This window comes from Mesocricetus auratus, unplaced genomic scaffold, assembly GCF_017639785.1.
Source record: "Mesocricetus auratus isolate SY011 unplaced genomic scaffold, BCM_Maur_2.0 Super-Scaffold_100008, whole genome shotgun sequence".
Taxonomy (NCBI): domain Eukaryota; kingdom Metazoa; phylum Chordata; class Mammalia; order Rodentia; family Cricetidae; genus Mesocricetus; species Mesocricetus auratus.
The window spans coordinates 72,492,161-72,503,966 of NW_024429192.1; the positions used below are offsets into that span (position 1 = coordinate 72,492,161).

The 11,806-nt window shown below is 47.1% G+C and overlaps 1 long non-coding RNA gene across 1 annotated transcript; it reads right to left on the bottom strand.

The window, feature by feature from the left end:
* Positions 1–10,656: 10,656 nt before the first annotated feature.
* LOC121142009 lies at positions 10,657–11,736 on the bottom strand. Its single transcript, XR_005879017.1, has 2 exons — positions 11,525–11,736; positions 10,657–11,106 (listed from the first exon to the last, which is right to left on the bottom strand). It is a non-coding gene; the product is annotated as an uncharacterized LOC121142009 (long non-coding RNA).
* Between the last annotated feature and the right edge of the window lie 70 nt (positions 11,737–11,806).

Below are 11,806 nucleotides of genomic sequence, written 5' to 3' on the forward strand. Positions count from 1 at the left end.
GATTGTAACCTAATTACCTCTTGGGAGGAATGGTGGGGGTGTTGGTTTTGGTTTTTTCCAGACAGGGTTTCTCTGTGTAGCTTTAGGACCTGTCCTGGAACTCACTCTTGTAGATCAGGCTGGCCTTGAACTCAGAGATCCACCTGCCTCTGCTTCCCAGTGCTGGGATTAAAGGCCACCACCGCCCAGGCTCCTGATTACCTTTTTTAAGTTTCAGCAAACCAGGCAGTTAGTTCATGACTGTGGTCTCAGTTATTTGGAAGGCTGAGGTAGGAAGATTGTATGCTTGATGCCAGCCTTAACCACACGCTAAAGAGATGACCACAGTTAAGAACACCGGCTGCGCTTGCAGAAGACTGAGGTTCGATTCCTAGCACATGGTGGCTCACAGATGTCTGTGAAAACAGTTCTGGGAACCTGACACCCTCTTCTGGGCAGGCACCCAGCACACATGGTACACAGACATTCAAGCAGGCAGAACACCCACATATATAAAATTTTAAAAACTGCAGTCACATTTGGGGTAACCATTCAGTCCATGACATCTTCCAGCCTGGATCCTCTAAGGCAGCCTTGCCTTTGCCATCTGTGTTTAAAGAGCCAGCTCCCACACAGCTGCCAGCCCTTTTTTGAGTGGGGAAGGTAAAGAGATGTGTAGATACTTGTACAAAGTGTGCACACATGCATGAATGTATGTGGTTACCAGAGATGGTCTACTGTTCCCCTCAGTCACTAGCCACTGTTCTTCCTCCTTTATTATTGTTTGAGAATTTCAGGTACATATATAATGTGTTTGACAAAGTCTGGCCCCCATCCCCTCCCTACAATTAATTCCTCCTGTTCCCACTTTTCCTTCCCATCTTCATGTGTACTGTTTTTGTTTTTGTTTTTTAATTTCAGAGTTCACTTAGTGTTATCTCTGTTGAGACAGGGTCTCTGTACCCCTGACTGTCCTGGAACTTCCTTGTAGACCAGACAGGCCTCAGAATCACAGAGATCTCCCTGACTCTGCTTCCTGAGTGCTGGGATTAAAGGTGTGCGCCACCACTTTTTTTTTTTTTTTTTTTTTTTTTTTGGTTTTTCGAGACAGGGTTTCTCTGTAGCTTTGGAGGCTGTCCTGGAACTCACTTTGTAGACCAGGCTGGCCTCGAACACACAGAGATCCGCCTGCCTCTGCCTCCCGAGTGCTGGGATTAAAGGCGTGCGCCACCAACGCCCGGCGCGCGCCACCACTTTTAAGTGCATGTATTTCTATCGGATCTCAATCTGTGAGTTGTGACCTCTTTGGGGTCAAATGACCCTTTCACAGGGGTCACCTCAGACCATCTGAAAAACAGGTATTTACATTACAATTCATAACAATAGCAAAATAACAGTTAACAAATCCATGAATAACTTTATGGTTGGGGTCACCACAACATGAGGAACTATATTAAAGGGTTGCAGCATTAGGAAGGTTGTGAGCCACATTGGTTTAGGTGTTGTACATCCCTGAAAAAAGAATGGACTCCCGTTTTCTCAGAAGCCACAAATGCCAATAGTTGCTGAGCTAGGGGTGAGACTCAGGGACTACCTCTTCCCCTGTGAGTGCAGCTGCCCTTTTGTGTTTGAAAATGCTACTGTAGGTGTCTGCTTGCTCTCACAACCTCTTCCCTTTCCTGTGATGGTCCTGAGCCTGGGTGGGGGCATGTGATATGGTGTCCATCAAAACTGCGACCTCTAGTCTCATTCTCTGCACCTGGACCAGCTTGAGGACTGGTAATAGTCATCTACCACAGAAAGAAGCCTCCGTTATGCAGGCTGAGAAATGCACCAAGCTACAGGCGTAAGGATAAATCAGTGCCTCTGAACCCTAGCCACAGGTTTTGGGCCCTAATTAAGTGCCAGATGAGTTTGCATCTCTTGGAGCAGGTCTTAAATTCGGTCAGAAAGTAGTTGGCTACTCGCATTCATACACTATTGTGGCAGAGGGCGTATCTCACCAAGCCAGTTGTTAAGAGCTGGCAGAGCTCACAGTTGGTTAAGATTGGTGTTTGTGCCAGGCAGGCACACTTCTTTACTCAGCACTTGGGAGGGAGATTGAGAAGGAGCACTGAGTTTGAGGCCAGCCTGGTCTACAGAGTGGAAAGAGGACACTGACTTCACTCTTTGGCATGGTGCACAGCACCCTCCAGCACTGTATGAGCCAGCCAGGTGGGATGACTCATGCCAAGTTAGTTCTGGAGGGTACCCCATAGCAATGGCAATAGCCTGGAATGTTAGCAACTCTGAGAGGGATCCCACGCCTGACACTAGAGTTTTTATTAGATAGCCTGCTCTAGGAGGACATTGTCCCCACACTTTAGGGTAGCTCCGTTTAAACTTCACCAACTGAGCCCCTGCCAGTGTGTGTGCGCTCACCTGCACATGGGCCTGTGGAGGTCAGAAAACTCAAGTCTCCCTCATAACTCTCCACCATACTTTTTGAGGCAGGGCCTCTCTGGTTAGCCTGAGAGCCTCCTGTCTTAGCATTGGGACTACAAGCACTCCCCACCATGGCGGGCACTAGGGATCCACATGAAAGGCCTTCATATTTGTACAGCAAGCCCTCTACCCACAGAAGCGTCTCCCCAGCTACTGCCCTGCTGTTGGGTTTTTCAACTCAGCCACTAACCAGTAGCCAACCTAATGCTGCCTCTCTCCAGGAAGCCCTGCTCTGGCTCTGAGAGGAAATATCTGGACATAACAGTCCTGAGCATTGACTCTGGCTGGCATCTTGGGTTTTAACTGTGTCCTCGAATACCCTGCAGCACACACACCTCATTCAACACCAGCCAGGATCAAACTAAGTCCCTGCCTTCAGGGAGTAAACAGCAAAGGTGAGGGAACAGGGAGAATGCAGAGGGAGAAGGGAGAGATGAAGGCAGCGGCCTCTGGTGTGTGGCAGAGAAGTCTTGTCTGGAAAGCCCAGGTGAGTAGAGCCCTGGAGGAGAGGAAAGAGTAAGAGTCCCTGCAGGATACATGGGAAGCCATGCATGGAAGGGCACGTCTCACAGGACCCTGCTGTCTACCCTCAGCCTCTAGTGAGGATCTCTAAGCCCCTAAATGCCTGGTCTGGCAGAAGAGTTCATTTATCTGTAGTCATTCCCTGGAAATGGCTTTGCTGTGTGGCTTGATGTAGGGCTAAGCACCACTGACTTCTAGCTCTAGTCCCACATGGCCTGTTACATGAACTTGCACTGAGGATATCAGCCCATTGTGGGTGGTGTCCTGGATTCTATAAGAAAGCAGGCTGAACAAGCCATGAGGAGCAAGCCAGTAAGTAGCACCCCTCCGAGGCCTCTGCATCAGCTCCTGCCTCCAGACATAATAGACAGTTCCTGCCCTATTTGAGTTCCTGTCCTGTCCTGGTGATAGAAAAGTGTAAGCTTTTTCATCAACAAGTTGGTTTGGTCATTGTATTTCATCACAGCAATAGTAACCCCTAACTAAGAGGTATATACTGCCTTCTGGGGACCCCCAGCCTCCCAGGCTGCTTCCACATAATCAGTGCTGTAACTGTGCCTTCAAATGGCCATTCCATCTTTCTGTCAGGCCAGCTGCTTCAAGGTGATGGTGAACAGGGTAAAACCAGTTTATTCCACAATGTACTCAATGTGCCACCTGGTCACTGACTGCGCATCCATCCCAGGCAATGGTGCCATACCCGGGGCTCAGTGTTGGTCTCTGCTTTTAGCAGATCTGGCACTCAACTGGAGCTGTAGCTATGTCGGCTGTGGTGAGTGGAAGTCCATGGATAGCCCCCATCTCTGCCACCATGGCCACTTTGTTTGTGGGCCCAATGGCCAATGACAGGGATGGCTGGGAAGAAAAAGACTATCCACAAAACAGGTCATCTTACCTACTTATTATAGAAGTCACCTTTTGATGAGCATTTACATGGGTCACAAGTATCTTCCCATCTTCATTTGGAGAGACCCAGGTACATATGTCTTCCCCAGATGTCTTTCTCACCAATTTTCCAACCACGATCTTTCCAAGCCCCTGATCATCCAGACAGTCTGTAGGCTACAGCCGATGAATTGGTGAACAATCACACATCTGGCCGTTTCTCCTTCCAAACAAACTGTATGACCATGTGTACTGCCTGGAGTTCTGCCCACTGTGAAGATTTCCCTTTGCTGGTGTCTTTCAGAGTTGTCTCCGAAAGGGATTGTAATGCTGCAGCTGTCCACTTCAATGGTACTTACATCATGTTCAGAACCATCAGTAAACAGGGCCCTAGTCTCCTCTTCCTCAGACAACGGGTCATAGGGCACAGCCCATGAGGCTACGGTGCATACTGGGTAGGACAACTTCATCAAGTAACTTACTTGTGTCTACAGGACCTGCTTGGGACCCATCATGTGTATACCACTTCCATTTGATAATGGGCTGCTGCTGTGCAATCCTTCTTTATGGCTTGATGGGTCCAGTTACCCAGATCATAATGAGCAGCTCAGGTCACATGGTAACTTGGTGGCTCATTGTAAATCCTTCAGTTTCCACTAAGGCCCAATAGCAAGTCAAGAGAGAGCAGTTGTCTGCGAGTAATGGTAGAGCCTTGCTCCAAAATCTCAAAGGTCTCCTCTGTGATTCACCTACAGGTCCTGGCAAAGGCCCTGTAGCCTCCCTATCTACCACTGACATCTCAAGTACCATAGGGTCTGCTGGATCATATGGTCCAAGGGGTAGAGAAGCCTGCATAGCAGTCTGCACTCATTGGAAAGTCCCGGCCCCATTCAAAAGCTAGCAGCTTTCTGAGTCACTTGGTATATGGACCAGAGTAACACACCCAAGTGAGGGATGTGCTGTCTCCAGAATCCAAGTAGAACTAAACATTGTGTTTCTTTCTTTTTCTTGGTGGTGGGAGGAGCCAGGTACAATAACTTACCCTTCACCTTAGACAGAATATGCCGGCATGCCCCACACTCCTGGACTCCTAAGAATTTCACTGAGGTAGAGGTTCTGGAAATTTGGTTGGATTTACTTCTCATCTGATGTGCATGTGTTAACAGGAAGTCAACCTTCTTCTCACTTGGTCCTGTCAGCATAGTTTTGTCAATGTAGTGAACCAACGTGACACTGTGTGGAAGAAACGATCAAAATCCCTTCAACTTTGGGGCCGTGGAGGCACACGCCTGTAATGCCAGCACTTGGGAGGCAGAGGCAGGTGGATCTCTGAGCTTGAGGCCAGCCTGGTCTACAGAACAAATTCCAGAACAGCCAAAGCTACACAGAGAAACTCTGTCTCAAAAAAAAAAAATCTCCCCCAAATGACAAATGACTACACGTTCTACCTCCTCTCTAGGAGCCTACCTTGCCTCAAGTCTGGTTGTAGTCTAGGGGCAACCGTAGGTGCTCCCTGAGGACATCCGTATTGTTTGCCTGGCGTCTCCATCTGAGAAAGTCACTGTTGGTTTAGCAGGCAGTAAAGGGTTAATTTCCTCAGTCAAAGGTGGAAAGGGAATATTTCAGGGGGTTGGGGTACATCTGCTGAAGTGGAGAGACTACTTCCTCAGGTGAGATGAACCCTTGAGAATCTGAGGGTTCAAGTTCTTGGCTTCAATAGGATCCTCCCACACATCTCCATCCCGAGATACAAGGTCCCATTTTTACCAGTTGATGTCCTTACTTTAACTGCCAGCACCTTCTGAGGCTGGGGCTTTAATTTAGTTGTAATTATGCCAACGTTCTAACAAGGGCTTCAGTTGATTTTTTCCACAGAGCAACTTGAGCTCTCTGGCTGCTGGAGAAGATTCTCTCCTGGGCATACTTGGACACCTTTAGACTGTTAAATGGGCATCTGGAGCTGGTCAGTTTTATCACTAAATTCACCATCATCCTTCACTATTCTGAGATGCTAGAAGTTGGTTACTTTTACCTCAGAGCTCATTCTTTTCCTTTGCCAATTTATCCAGTGGTGCTAATAATCAACCAATTGATGTCATCATTTTCCTTGTTTTCCCACAAACTGTCAAAAGTTTTATACACAGTCACCAAGTTCATTGCCTCTTACAGTTGGTGAATCAGGATAATCAGATGCGTTTGTCTCCCTCGGTTTGTAATATAATCTACACCGTGGGCTTTGAATACTCTAAGCTCCTAGGAGAGGCTTCAGTGACTGTAGGTGTCAGCAAACTGAAAAGCCTGGCCGGGCATTGGTGGCGCACGCCTTTAATCCCAGCACTCGGGAGGCAGAGGCAGGCAGATCTCTGTGAGTTCGAGGCCAGCCTGGTCTACAAAGCGAGTTCCAGGACAGTCTCCAAAACAATACAGAGAAACCCTGGCTCGAAAAACAAAAAACAAAAAACTGAAAAACCTATTCCAGATACTTACTCAGCCTTGCTGAGCTTGGTGGTACACACCTTTAATCCCAGCACTTGGGAGACAGAGGCAGGTGGATCTCTGTGAGTTCAGTGCCCTCCTGGTCTACAAAGTGAGTTCCAGTACAGGCAGGGCAGTTACAGAGAAACCCTGTCTCAAAAATAAATAAATACATTTTAAAATAATTTATTTATTATGTATGCAGTGTTCTGTCTGCAGTGTGTCCCTACAGGCCAGAAGAGGGCATTACAGGTGGTTGCTAGCCAACATGGTTGCAGGGAATTGAACTCAGGACCTCTGGAAAAGCAGTCAGTACTCTCAACCACTGAGCCGTCTCTCCAGCCGAAAAATAAAAATTTAAAAAACAAAACTCACCCCTATGCTTCTGTTACTCTTGAACCACGTCTGTGTGTTCAGTGTCTTCTGGACATGGCAGGGACATGACACCCAGGAACTCAAAGCAGCTATGGCACCTGGACATAACCAAGTCAGGCAGTACTCCACAGGAGCTTCAGATGCCCACCTGTAACCAAGGAGCCTTCGGCCATAGGAGAGGGAGAGTCAGTTTTCATCAGCACCGCATTTGGTAGATGGGCCCATGTGCCAGTGGATGGCCAGATGTTTGGGGAGGTCCTTCACTGGGTAGGGCATGGCTATGACTTAAATACATTGTATCTTTTTTTAAAGCAAGGTCTAGAGCAGATATGCGTGCACTCATGCATAGCAGCATTGTTCACCCTAGCTAGATGTTAGCAGTCCGAGATCACAGGGCAGTAAGTGATCTATTGGCAACAGTGTTATACCTCCCTAGAGAGGAGAGAAATTCTAAGGCATGCATGGATGAACCTTGGTATTAATACACTAAGTGAAGTAAGTCACAAAAGGACAGTTTGTGATCTCATTTATGTAAGGTATATAAAGTAACCGGATTTATACACAAAGAGTGATGACTGCCAGGGCCTGGGGAACTATTGCATAACAGAATTTTAGTTTATGTCTGAATCTTGTCAAAATTGTTTTTTTCCCCAGTGTTTTTAACTTAGCAAAAACAACAGGGACTTACAATACTTAAGAAAAAAAACTTGAAATCTTTTGAAAAAAAATCATGAAAAAGAGCAAATCTGCAATCTGGAGTAGCAGATAGGATGCTAAATCCTGCAATCTGGAGTAGCTGATAAAGGATGCTAAACCTAGCTGGGCATTGGTGGTGCAAGCCTTTATTAATCACAGCACTCAGGAGGCACAGGCAGGCAGATCTCTGTGAGTTCAAGGCCATCCTGGTCTACAGAGCAAGTTCCAGGACAACCTCCAAAGCAATACAGAGAAACCCTGTCTCAAAACAAAACAAAACAAACAAAAAAAGGATGGTAAACCTATGTGAATAAGTCACAGTGGGCTGGGCTAGAGCTTACTTGGTACAGACCTTGCACAAGCATGCTTCAGGCTCTCCATTTACCCTTATACCAAATGAAGCAGGTGGGCACGGTGGTACACACCTATAATCTCAGCAGTCAGGAGAATTAGAAGTTTCAAGGTTATAGGTGCGCCCTCCAGCAGCACATATACCAAAACTGGAGGATACAGAGATTTGCATGAACTCTGAAAGGGTGGTCGTTTTTTGTTTTTTGTTTTTTTTTTTTTAACAGCAAGGTCTCATATAACTCTGGCTTGCCTGGAAACCAGACTCTGCTTCCCCTCCCTCCAATCATTGCAATCAAAGGTGTGTGCCACCACACTGGACAAACACAAAAATTGTTTTGTGTTTTGTTGTTTGTTTCTGGTTGGGTGGGTGGATTGTTTGTTTCATTTTTGGTTTTTCAAGATAGGGTTTCTCTGTGTAGCCCTGGCTGCCCTGGAACTCACTCTCTAGATCAGGCTGGCCTTGAATCAGAGATCTGCCTGCCTCTGCCTCCTGGGTGCTAGGATTTGAGTTGTGTGTCATCACTGCCCAGCTTCACAAAAATTCTTGGAGTATCAAATAACACATTCTCTCTCAATGTGGATTCTAGCTCTTAAAATTTTTAGATTCATGTGTCTGTCCTGGAGTGCTTCTAGAGGCCAGGAAGCTAAAAGGGACACGTCTTTAATTCCAGCACCCGGGAGGCAGAGGCAGGCGGATCTCTGTGAGTTCAAGGCCAGCCTGGTCTACAAATCAAGTTCCTGGATAGCCAGGACTGTTACACAGAGAAACCCTGACTTAAAAAACAAAAAAAAAAAAAAGAAAGAAAGAAAAGAAAAACAAGTCTGTTGAACAGAGTAGCCTATATGGATGATCAAAAGCCAACTCTAGAGGCAGCCATGATGCAGTCATGGTAACACCTTTGATCCCAGGCCCTCAGGAGGCAGAGGCAAGGGAATCTCTGAGTTCAAGGCCAGCTTGGTCTACATAATCAAGTTCCAGGAGAGCCAGGGCTATACAGTGAATCCCTGTCTCAAAAAAACAACCAACAAACAAGAAAGGCCATACTAAGGAGGTGATCAGCCCTGGGGGCGTGCCAGCTGTCCTGTTCAATGGGTGTGTGGTCAAACTGCCTTCTAAATGTTTGTGTGTGGACCAGGGCTGCCTTCAACCTTGGTCAGAGAAGCTTCCGTTTACAGTGGCCAAGAATTAACAGTCATAACTGGTTAAAGTGTTGAAACAAGACTGTTGAATGCTCAGCCCTAAACAGGACATCTGTATCTGAACCTCCACGGCTCAGGAACCTGTGAGGACAGGGCAAAAGGAATGTAACAGCTGGAGGATGGGGAGGGGTCTGTGAAACAGTCTTCTGAACATGATATGGTTGCTGTACTCAGGAACTCACAGCACAAGATAGGGCCCAAACACATTATCACCGGTGGGAGAAGAATTACAAGACTCCACCCTCCCTGGAGATCTACTGATAGTTAATAGTTACTGGGGATATCAAACCTGCTTTTTAAAGATTTATAGTATAGTATAGTCTGTGTCTGCATGTATGTACCTGTGAGATTTATAGTATATTTTAAATTTATGTGTCTGTGTCTGCATATATATACCTGTGTTTATCTGCATGTATGTTTAGATGACTATGAAGGCCAGAAAAAGGTATTAGATTCTCTAAGTGAGTTGTAATGTGTGTGCTGGGAAATGAACTTGGGTCCTGCAAGAGCACCAAGGGCTCTTAACCCTCTAGTCATTTCTCTAACCATTTTAAATCTCACCCTCCTTTGGGAACAGGGTCTCTCACTATGTAGCCCTGGCTGGAATTCACTATGGAGTTCCATAGACAGGTGGAACTCACAGAGAATCACAGACTCCCACCTATCTCTGCCAGGATTAAAGGTATACCCCACCATGTTAGAATCTGTCTTTAGTGGTGTAGTCACTGGTAAGTTGCCCTTGCTCCAGCAAATAACCACCCTTATGTTCATGCAAGCATCTTTTTTTTTTTTTTTTTTTTTTTTGGTTTTTCGAGACAGGGTTTCTCTGTATTGTTTTGGAGGCTGTCGGTCCAGCCTGGCCTCGAATTCAGCAAGCATCTCTTAAACACAATAGATCTCTGTGTCTCTGTCTCTCTCTTACACACACACACACACACACACACACACACACACACACACACACACACCATGAAAATAAGAAGGTTCCAGGAACCCCTTGAGTGGTTCAAAACCACCAGTAATTCCAGCTCCTGAAAATTGATGCCCTCTTCTGGCCTCTGTGGGTGTGCAGGTATGTAACATACACATCCATGTATATAAAAATAAACCTTTAAAAATTAGATTAAATCCTTTAAAAATAAAAGGGCCAGCTAGATGGTTCAGTGGGTAAAGGCGCTTGCTGTCAAGCCTGATGACCTGAGTTCAAACCCCAGGACCCACATGGTAGGAGAGAATCAGAGCTGTCCTATATTCTCCGCGGCATGCTGAATGCACAGAAGCACACGCTTATTCACACAGTAAGTTTAAAAGTAAAGCTCAAGGTCATCCTTGGGCTACACAGTTGAGGCCAGCTTGAATTACAGAGACTATATCTTAAAAACCAAAAACCGCCGGGCACTGGAGGTGCATGACTTTAATCCCAGCACTCGGAAGGCAGAGGCAGGCGGATCTCTGTGAGTCTGAGACCAACCTGGTCTACAAGAGCTACTTCCAGGACAGGCTCCAAAGCTATATGAAAAACAAAACAAAAAAACCAAACCCAAAACCATGAGATTCCATCTTCTAGCTAGGAAGGATATAGAAGAGAGTAATCGATCACTTGAGTGAGTCGCTAAGTAAATGGCAACTCATGGGTACTGTTGTGCCCACCAGATGACCTCAAAATCCAAAGAGCCAGCGACACCCGAATGCAAGCACATAAAAGGTTTTATTTCGAAAACCAATTAGCTGGGGCCTCACTCTCATTGGGAGAGTGGAAGCCCCAACTACGGATGCAAGGTGTTTTTAAAAAGAACAAGAAGGGAAGGGGGTCATGAGACCCCTGATCTCATGTCACAAGATTTCCATGGTTACAAAGTTTCCGTGCAAGGTTATCACAAGACAAAGGGTATTGAGCAAAGAGGCTGTAACTGTCGTTTGTTCAGGTAGGGGGTGGGGGCTGATTAACACATCCTGTGGTCTGGGGGATTTATGACCAGCAGATCAAGAGGCCATCTAGTTCCCAGTATTCTTAAAGACAATGGGTTAGGGACTGATGTTGACACAGTTGGTGATGGGCTTAGGTTCCCTTTTTCTTGTGGAAACTGCTTGTGGCTCCTGTCACTTAGCCTAGGGTCAGAGGTCTCTCATCACAGGTACCTGGCAATAAAAGCAGCAATCTAATCAATTAGGAGCATTTTCAATACAATAAATCCTAACACTCTAGAGGGTGCTAGCACGTATTAAAATGTGCACACCCGCCCTCAGCAGTGTACTTTTATTTAAGAATCGATCTAAAGAGACCAAGAAAAAAAAACAGGAATATGGACGAGACAAGTGGATGTAGGCTGCTTGTGTTGTAGGCGGGAGATCTGAACTGGGGGTTCCACAGTTCAAGTCCTCGGAGATCTTGGAGAGTTGAGAAAGGGGGTTCGGGATGGAGAAGCCAAAAAAGCTTGCACTCCAGGAATCCAACTGCAGAGGTTCTTCTGCGTGCCGCCTGAGGCGCAAACCTGTGGGAAAGCTGGGCCATGTGGCCTTCTTAGGGCCTGGACCTCCCTACCCACAGCCCAGCTACCTGCTCAGTCGCCTCGGATTCCGGACTCAGGCAGTTTTTCTCCAGGCCCCGACCCTCGAGACCCCAGCGATCTCAGCCAAGGGCAGGCCGCTCAAGCCGAGTGCCTGGGGCGCAGCGAAACGCGTGTGGACGCGTGGGGCAGGACGAGGGCGGGGCACGGCGGAGGGGCGTGGCGGCGAGGGCGTGGCGCGGGCACCGATTGGCCGGCGCGGCGTTCCGAGGCCGTTTATGGCGGCTGGGCCGGGCCACCGCTCCAAAACAAAGGGCAGGCGGCCCGCGGGG